Here is a 9,786-nt window from a genome sequence, read left to right as displayed (position 1 = left end):
AGCGCGCTAGGGCCGCGGCTCCGCTCGCCCAAGATGGGGCTCAACTTGTGCGCTGCACCCTGGGAGCGACGCGGTCACCCCCCGGCGGGTGACGTCACGGCCCGGCGCACAGCGGCGCAGCGCAGCGCGGCGCGGGGGTGGCGGGGGAGCGCGGCCTGCGGGGGACAGTTGGGATATGGCGGCGCACGCCGCGTTTCCCCCTTTTCCCCCGGCGATTGGTCGCGCCCGGCCGCGCGCGGCCCCGGCCCGGAGGCGAGTGCGCGGCGCCGGCGGAGCGCGGGCGGACGCCAGAGAGCGCCCCCCTCGGGCGGGGCCGGGCAGCGCAGGCGGCGGATGGGGGAGAGGGGAGAGAGGGGACTGGGGAGCGGGGAGCGGGGAGCACCGAGCACTAACAAACAGGAATGTTTCTGAAAAGTCGAGTATGAAAATTGCCATAATCCACGGCCAGGCTAGCCCGGCTCCACACAGTAAACCACACTGTGGCCTTGTCAGCATTTCACTGACCATATTTTTGTGATGTTGAGTTAGTGCTGAACAATATTCCGCTACACTGGGCACAAACACGCTGATATTTATATTGTGTCAGGCATGCTCGTATTCCGTTTTGTGTTCCGTCAATGAAACCCCGCCGCAGCCAGTCATTTGCCCGTCCCCTGCCGGTGCGAGCCGGTCCAAGCGCCGGGCGGCGGCTCCTGCTCAGCCTCTGGCACCGGGCGCGGCTCCGGCCGCTCTCCCGTTCCGCCCCTCACCTGCAGGATCCCACACAGGGTCAGCGCAGCGCGACCCTTCGGGCCTTTCCTTGTGGTTCTCCTGCTCTCGCTGCCGGTGATTTCGCAGATTTTACATATTTTCCATTTAAAGATTGTGTCCCCGCCATGGGACAGAACCTCGCGCACAATCCCTCAGCCCCCGGACAGAAATGTTCCCGCAGGTCACAGCAGAGTGAACAGGCAGCTCTTCGGGAGCGTGGTGGTTGTAGGTGTCAGGTGCAGACGGCACTAGGATGTTCTGTCTGTTTGTTTGTATCATTTTAAATGGTCAAAAGGTGGTGCTTCCCACTGAAATCTGTGTGTCCCTAGCGTGCACTGAATCCCTAAATGCTTGTGGAGTCACACGGTCACACACGTGCTCACACCACAAATTAATGCATGCATAAAGATACATTAATATGATATATTCATTATATATAATTTATTAATAGGTGTATGTGTACATTTAAGCTTTTGGAAAGCCCTGATGTAAACTTTAAAATGACAATGTTTCTCAAAAGAAAGATGTAGGAATATTGAAGGGAGTCAGTTTATCAGTATCTAGAGTGCATGGGTTCAGATATCTCAGCCTCTGCTAACATCAGGTGATTACTGGTGGGTGCTAAAATCCAGCCTGGGGATGCATTGATCTGGCAAAAGGGCATCCCCAGTGCCAGGGGTCAGACTGAGACTGTCTGGGGGGCAGTCAGGAGGAAAAGTTCAGGAGATTGGTTTTTTAGCTTCAGCCTCACCCCTCAGTTGGTGTTGGTCTGCAGTACAGCCTTGTACAAGTTATTTTTCGTTCTCTGATCTTCATTGTTGTTCTCTGCCATCCATCATCTGCCTTATCTGCAGATGCAGAGGGCTGCTGAGGGCTCTGCTCACCATTCCTTTTGTGTTGAGTGCTGAGCCCTGAATTTCAGTCAGGCCATGTGATACTGTCTTAGCAATAGTAACACACTGGCACAGTAATGAACAAGAGATAAGCAGTTTATTTATCCTAGGGGCTTTTCAAATTGGAAGAGAAATTTAGGAGTTACTAAAAACTGGGTATTCTAAGAGTGCACTCTGCTTCTGATAACTCAAATCCTGCATTAACATTATAAATTTTAAAATAAAGTCGTATCAGAAATTCTATTGCTGTAAACTTTGTATTTCCCTTTTTATGAAACTCGTGGTTCTAGACAGTAAGACATTTACTCTTTACATTTAAATCTCCTCTAAATTACCCCAATAGGTCTCAAACCCAACTGAGATGCAATTGTAATTTGAATTTCAACTTCTTTGGAATTTCAATCTGTATGACACAAGGCCTGGAAGACAAATACCAGGTTACAGACTGCTGGAGGGAAGAAGGGCACAGAAAATGGCAAATTAGTTTTTGAATGTCTAAGTGGGATTTTTGCATTTATAAAGGCCACTAGGTACCCAGAGAGCCATGAATAGTAGCTGCAGTGTTTAGCTTCAGGCTCTTCCTAAAGTTTCATGTGACAAAGAGCACAGAATTTTCCTCTCCCCAACTCTAAAAAAAATTGCTCTTTTTGTCTTTGTAGTGTTCTGCATGGAAAATAATAGGCACTAAATCCAACAAGTAATGACAAAAAATCATGGGAATGACAAGTGAGGAAAATGGACACAGTTCCACACATGGAAAGTGCAAGTAGAAATGAATAAATGTTATGAAATGCCACCAGCTCTTAGCCTGCTCCTGGCCCCTTTGGAGTCCATGGCAAACCCCCAATGTCGATGGCAGCTGTTTTACTTTGCTGAGAGAAGTTCCAACCCAGATATAATTTGTGCAGATCAGCAGACAGGCCTTGGGCACCTCTGCTTTTTCTGGGGTCCTGTGCTGCAGCCAGCTGTGCTGAGCAGGAGCAGCTCCTGTGGTCGGAATAACAACAATAATGGGTCAGGCAGCACTGTGCCCGGCTCTGCAGAGAGCTGAGGGAGGTGACAGAGCTCCCTGGAGCTGGGGCTGCTCCTTCTCTGGGACAGGAGCTGCCACCAGCCCCTTCTGGGTGCAGACCTGAGGGCTCCAGCTGTGAGCCTTGGCTGCTCTTGCACAGCTGCTCTCAGCCCTGCTGCCTGCTGCACTCTGAGCCATTTGTGCTTCAGAGGCAGAGAAAAGAGAAGTATGAACAAGATCTGAGCTGCAAGTCTGCTTTGGGATTGTAACGTGTCCTTGATGCTGCAGAGGGACTGAGGGTTTGGAAGTCAGCAGGTTTTGGCACTAGTGATGAATTGCTGCAGGAGCAAGGCTTCTAGGGAAGGCACAGAGCAGACCTGGGGTTGGCCATGGCTTTAGAGAAAACCAATCCTGCCTTTAGGATAAATAAATCAGGTGGGTCTGTCTTTTCTTTCTCAGTTTGTAAACTGCTGCTGTTTAGCTGATACACTGGAATGTAGTGAAATTTAAAGACATGCAATGTTTCTTCAATTTGATGTATAAATAGATTACTGCATTTCCAGCATTCCAGTCTTATGATCAAGCGGAATCCAGATCAGGTTTCATTTAACCTAGTAAAGAGAAATGTGAATGGTTTCACATAGCTCATGTGGTGTTCAGCAGCAAATTCTCTCATGTATTTCAAACTCCTATTGAGTAAAGTGTGATATCAGTATTGGAGAAAATCCACATAGACTTGATGTATTGGAAATCTGTTTGGCATGGTTTTATTTTAATGGACATTTTGATAGTTCATTGCTGGATTTCCTAAATCTAGGTTGCCCACTTTCTTTAAAATCTCTTTTTTGAAGAGTCTGTAATCACTTGGCTTTGTGTATTAACCATTCTTCAGACTTTTCACCAGCTTTATCAATTACCTCTCAGTGTTAAAAAGATGAATTATGGCAGGGCATTTGTTTTTAACGTGTTGTCGAAGCAAAAAGGGAACATAGACAAACTTCAGAGAGCTTGTCAGATACTTTAAGTAATGTGGCACAATTTGATCTGTAGTTACAGATCCATTTTCAGGCTGAGTTCCCAAGGAATTATGTAATGCTTGGGGTAGAAGAGTAAGAGAAGTGTGGAAAGATGGTCAGTTTTTAGGATGAGGGAGAGCTGCAGAGTAGGCACTGAAGCCATTGCAACCCCACAATATTAATGTTTGGCTGGGCTGTTAACTCGAGTTCCTGGCTGTTTGCAGCAGTCTGACAAGCTCAGACAGAATCCCCTGGTTCAGGGAACCTGCACCCCTCACCCTGCCCTTGAATTTCCTTCCTTCCCTTTCCCTGCCAGGCAGGAATCCAACCAGAGATCAGAGCTGCATAAATAAAGGTGTGGGGAAACTTGTACATATTTAAGTTCTGAGCAATTTTTGACAGATCATGTAGGACATGAGACAGCAATCAGCCAAAACTGGTTCCATGGCCTTTTTTTTGCACAAACATGCTTCAGAAAACTTAGTCTGGATTAGCTCTAACTTTTCTACAAAAGCACAGATGTGGGGTTTGTGGTGGACAGTGGATTAAAGGATTCCCTCTCTCCACATGGAACCTGTATGCAAAATATATAGATCAAAAAATAATAATACTTCTGCAGCTAATTCTTGCCTTTCTCATCCACCTGCACAGCTGCTATCAATGTCTGTGACTGCATCTGCTGAATCACTCATGCTGTCAGGCACTAAAATGATGTGGTGGATATAAACCTGAATTCTGTTCACTGAAATAGAATCATCAGTGAAATGGAGAGCTTACTAAGCAAAACTAAAAGTGTTGGGGGTAGACAAATAATAGTTGTTTATGAGGACCTGCATTTTGTATTATTATTATTATTGTTTTATAATTGAGCACTTCCATTATAAACATGATTAAAAGAACAGGCACAACTTGTCCTTCATTAATGCTGAAGAAGTGATCTCAGTGTGTATCTGGGTTTGCAAATTCAAACCATTTTCAGAGCTCTGGTTTAGAAGCCTGAGAAAATTGGGAAAACAGAACAATTGGGGAAGAACACTCTGACATTTGTCAGAGTAAACTGATGGAAGTGATGCAAACTGCTGGGTTAAATGAAAAATACCACCATAATTAGAATACACTACTAGGATTCCCAGAGTAATTACCTGTTTCATGGCAAGCCCAACAGATTCTCCATGAGAAGTGTGATCAGTGGAATTGTCCTGTAGGTGTTAAGTGGTGTGGGAACTCTCTAGCAATGCATTGCAAAGGGGTGACATACCCAGCATTGTCATTTGGAGCATTTTTCTCTCAGTTGCACTATAAATAATTCCATATGGATAAAAATTATCTCATAAATTCTGCAAGTTAGGACTAGGCATTTTCTCTTTGGGGGCTTGTATTTGTTAAGACATCTGGAAGGCATTAAAGGCTGTGACATGGAATTGTCTCCAAGAAGGGAGCTGTGGTCTCTGGGACTGGCCAGGACTCAGACTCCTCCAGGAGCAGAGGGGATTTGGGTGTTTGCAGCCTCAGCCCTGCTGTTTGAGCCAGCCTGGCAGCCTGAGGGAGCTGGAGGCTGCTCAGGTGTGGCTCTGTGCAGGGCAGACCCAAGTGCAGCACAGAGCAGCAGAACTGGGGTCTGGCTCAGGGGGTGAGTGCTGTGACCACCAGTGTCCCTGGGCTGGGCAGGGCTGTGTCTGCTGGACAGTGCCATGGGAGCTGGGGAGTGTTCTGCTGTGGGGGCCACAGATGGCACCAGCAATGAGGAAATGTGTCTGATCCCTGCCTGGACATCAACTGATTCAATGGCATTGAGTGAGTTCTTCATCCCACTGCATCACACTTTGTGCATTGTGAATCCAGGTTGTGTCTCAGGCATTGTTCATAGTTTGAGGTCTGCAGGTACAAAACAGGACAGCACAGGCAGGCTCAGGATGGCAGGAGCCCCACTGCAGCTTTGGGACCCTGTGGCAGGAGCTGTGTGCCCACGAGGGTTATCAACAGCAGCTGCCAAGGGACCACCAGACACTATGAAAAATCAGAATTAAAAACTGTGGGAAGATCCAAGTTCACCACAAGACCTCTCCCAAGACTTCCTTATAACTCCTGGTTTGGGGAACATTCTAAATTCATCATTATTTTTATGTTGCTAATTCCCAGAGCTCTATTCCAGTTTTATAAATCAAAAAGGATAATTGTGTTATCCAAGTGGATCTTCAGAAAATGACTTCTTTCTTTCAATAGCTGCAGTCACTTGTAGGTGTTTGTGTTTGGCCATCAGTAAAAATCTGGCTGTCGTGTATTCAGCATTTATCCAGGTACTGTGTAGTTTACAGAGGTGTTCAAGATGGAGCCTGATCCTTTGGATATTGCCAAGGAACAGGATTTACAGTTAAGCTTGACCCATGCCAATCCTGAGCAATTCCACCCTTGTGGAAATCTCTGTATGATGTGACACCTGTTTTCTGCAATCCAGGATGTGCCTTTGTTTTGCACTCATCAGTATGTCTCTAAAATTGTCTGGTTCTGTCTGACAAACATAAGAAATTTTCACAATTATATTAATTATACCTTGGACAAGACTAAATTTATAAGCCTTGAGGGTGTAAACTTTGGCTTTCATCCTAAATTTGGTTTTATTTTCAATTCTGTTGATAAATTACTGATTTCAAAGTCATAAGGCATGTTGGCTGGATGGCTAAAATTTCTAGAGAAAAGGGGTTGTGTGTTTATAAGGATAACAGCAATATTCAGAGTGGCATCAGTAAGAGTTATAAAAACAATTAAAATAGTTGAATTTAAGAATTAATACATGACCACAGAATAACAAGTGAGGAGAAGGAAAGTGCAGCTCTCTGCGGTGCTGTGCTCCTCCTCTTGGCTGGCAGGGCTGCACAGCAGACGGGTCCATCCTGCAGAGAAGCTCTCCTGCTGCAGGTGGGGAAGGGAAGGGAAGGGAAGGAAGGGAAGGGAAGGGAAGGGAAGGGAAGGGAAGGGAAGGGAAGGGAAGGGAAGGGAAGGGAAGGGGAAGGGAAGGAAGGGAAGGGAAGGAAGGGAAGGGAAGGAAGGGAAGGGAAGGGAAGGGAAGGGAAGGGAAGGGAAGGAAGGGAAGGAAGGGAAGGAAGGGAAGGGGGAAGGAAGGGAAGGGAAGGGAAGGGAAGGGAAGGAAGGAAGGGAAGGAAGGAAGGGAAGGGAAGGGAAGGGAAGGGAAGGGAAGGGAAGTTTCAGGAAGGGAAGGGAAGTTTCAGGGAAGGGAAGTTTCAGGGAAGGGAAGGGAAGTTTCAGGAAGGGAAGGGAAGGGAAGGGAAGGGAAGGGAAGTTTCAGGGAAGTTTCAGGGAAGGGAAGGGAAGTTTCAGGGAAGTTTCAGGGAAGTTTCAGGGAAGTTTCAGGGAAGTTTCAGGGAAGTTTCAGGGAAGTTTCAGGGAAGTTTCAGGGAAGTTTCAGGAAGGAAGGGAAGGGAAGGGAAGGGAAGGGAAGGGAAGGAAGGGAAGGGAAGGAAGGGAAGGGAAGGGAGGGAAGGGAAGGGAAGGGAAGGGAAGGGAAGGGAAGGGAAGGGAAGGGAACGGAAGGGAAGGGAAGGGAAAGGGAAGGGAAGGGAAGGGAAGGGAAGGGAAGGGAAGGAAAGGGAAGGGAAGGGAAGGGAAGGGAAGTTTCAGGGAAGTTTCAGGGAAGTTTCAGGGAAGTTTCAGGGAAGGGAAGTTTCAGGGAAGGGAAGTTTCAGGGAAGGGAAGGGAAGGGAAGGGAAGGGAAGGGAAGGGAAGGGAAGGGAAGGGAAGGGAAGGGAAGGGAAGTCACGCCCACAGACGCGACCGTAATTGACGTGAAGGGAAGGGAAGGGAAGGGAAGGGAAGGGAAGGGAAGGGAAGGGAAGGGAAGGGAAGGAAGGGAAGGGAAGGGAAGGGAAGGGAAGGGAAGGGAAGGGAAGGGAAGGGAAGGGAAGGGAAGGAAGGGAAGGGAAGGGAAGGGAAGGGAAGGGAAGGGAAGGAAGGGAAGGGAAGGGAAGGGAAGGGAAGGGAAGGGAAGGGAAGGGAAGGGAAGGGAAGGGAAGGGAAGGGAAGGGAAGGGAAGGGAAGGGAAGGGAAGGGAAGGGGTTTCTGGCTGGGATCCCCCCAGCAGATGGTCCCTGCAGAGCTGCAGGCACTGCTGAGGACGTTGGCACCATCTCCCATCCTTCATCCCCCTTCACTCCACAAATGGGGCTGCAGCACCACACCTCTGTCCTTGGGGACATGTCTGTGCTGGGCTCTATTTATTTATTTTATGTTATTTGGCTTTGCTTGGATTTCAGGAGCTGTAGCAGCAGGGCTCAGGAGTCACATCTGTGGGAGGTCAGCAGTGAGAAGAAGCTAACAACTGTCCTTGTATTTGACATTTGAAGTGATTTTTAGCAATGTTACTATCCAGACAAACCAACGTTACTACGAAAGCTACTGTGGAAATTCACAAAGGATAACACAGCCAGAGACAATTATAACCATGTAAAACAAACAAAGGTGGGTTTTCTAAACGTGAGTCTAAGGGCTGCCACTGGCTCTGCACCATGTGCATTCCAAAGGGTCCCTGGACGTGCTACAAAGAGTAAATTTGTATATATAGCAAAATTTAAAACTAGGTGATAGATGCAAAACTAGCACTTGTCCTTCAGGGAGGGCTGGCTGAGAGCCACATCTTGCAGGAGCAGCTGCCAGCTCCAGTGGGGACAGCAGTGGCAGCAGGGGCACCTGAAGGCAGGCCCAATTCTGTTTGCTTATTCTAGCAAAGCTCCTTCTCAGAGAAGTAAGAAAAAGCTCTTTATTCCTGCAAGAGTAGTGGCCCTGTAACCTTCCTGAGGTGGGGAGTCACTGCCAGGACTCTTGCACAGCTTCCCCTGAGGAGTCATCACAAACCTGGCACCTGTCAGTGCAGAGCTGCTGCAAAATGCAGAGGGCTGCAGCTGAGGAATAAATCCCCTTTCTTACAGAGGCACAGAGTGGGGAGGGATATGGGATATTGAAAGGTTTAGTCTTGCCCCTGCTGCAGATGCTTGAAATGCATAAGACTGGATGTCTGGGAGCACAACACGGGTCTGGCAAAGCTGGCAGTTTAATTAAGAGCCTCCATTCAGCTGCCAGAATCCAGGGGGGCTGCTGACAAGGCAGAGTGATGACAGATCAACCCCCCTGACATCCTGTGTAGATGCCTTTAAAGTAGCAAAACACACATTTTAAAACTTCTGCTTAGGTGTGTGCCCAAAACTTGGAGCCTTCCACAGGTGCTCAGACTTATATCTCAATTACAGATTGCCTTCAGTGAGGCATGCAATGTAACCCTGAACCTAGTCAGACATGACACATAAATGATTAATTATTAAACAAAAGCCTATCACCATGACCATCTGGGGATAAAAAGAAGAGGGCAGTTTCAGCACTGCAAATACACAATTTGCAGTTGTAGTACCTGGAGTGAGCTGGGAGCTTTCCTGATGACCAGAGGAATAATGGAATTTGGAACCACTGCAGTGACAGAGGCAGTGAGGTCTCATGCTGGGATCTCAGGTTAAACTGGGATCCCTGGACACACACAGCCCTGTGGGAGCCCCTCTGGGGCAGCTGTGGCAGCTCTGGGGCTCTCAACCTGTCACCCAAATTAGGTGGGTCTGGTTTCCCCAGGCACCCTGCTCAGGGGATGAAACCCTGTGAATCAGGACTCTGCTCACAGCCACTGATGAACCAGCCATGCAAAGGTTTCCCTGGAGCAGGAATTCAGCAGAAGGCATTTCACATCTGTCAGAAATAATTCAAGGTGTGGAATGACTCATTGGGAACTGCATGAATAATCAAGACTTCATTTTCAGCAAGACAAAGCCATGAACTTTTGTCTGGCATGTCAGTAGGGAATATGTTCCCTTTGTTAGGGCCCATGCTCTGGGACTGATGGGAGCAAAAGATCCAGGAGGAGGAATTTGTGATGATCACAGTGTCCACTTTTAAAGTGCAGCTCATAAGTCTAGTTAAGGGACAGAGGTAACTGAGAATCAGTTGATGCTGTTTAAACCTTAAAAATAAAGGATTAAACTGAAAATAAAGACATAAAATTTGAGAGTAGAATAAAAAAATGAAAATGAAATCAGGGTAAGCCAAGGCTTTTAAATTAAGC

Source organism: Oenanthe melanoleuca, chromosome 9, assembly GCF_029582105.1.
Source record: "Oenanthe melanoleuca isolate GR-GAL-2019-014 chromosome 9, OMel1.0, whole genome shotgun sequence".
Lineage (NCBI taxonomy): Eukaryota > Metazoa > Chordata > Aves > Passeriformes > Muscicapidae > Oenanthe > Oenanthe melanoleuca.
Note: the sequence above shows the minus strand (reverse complement) of the source record.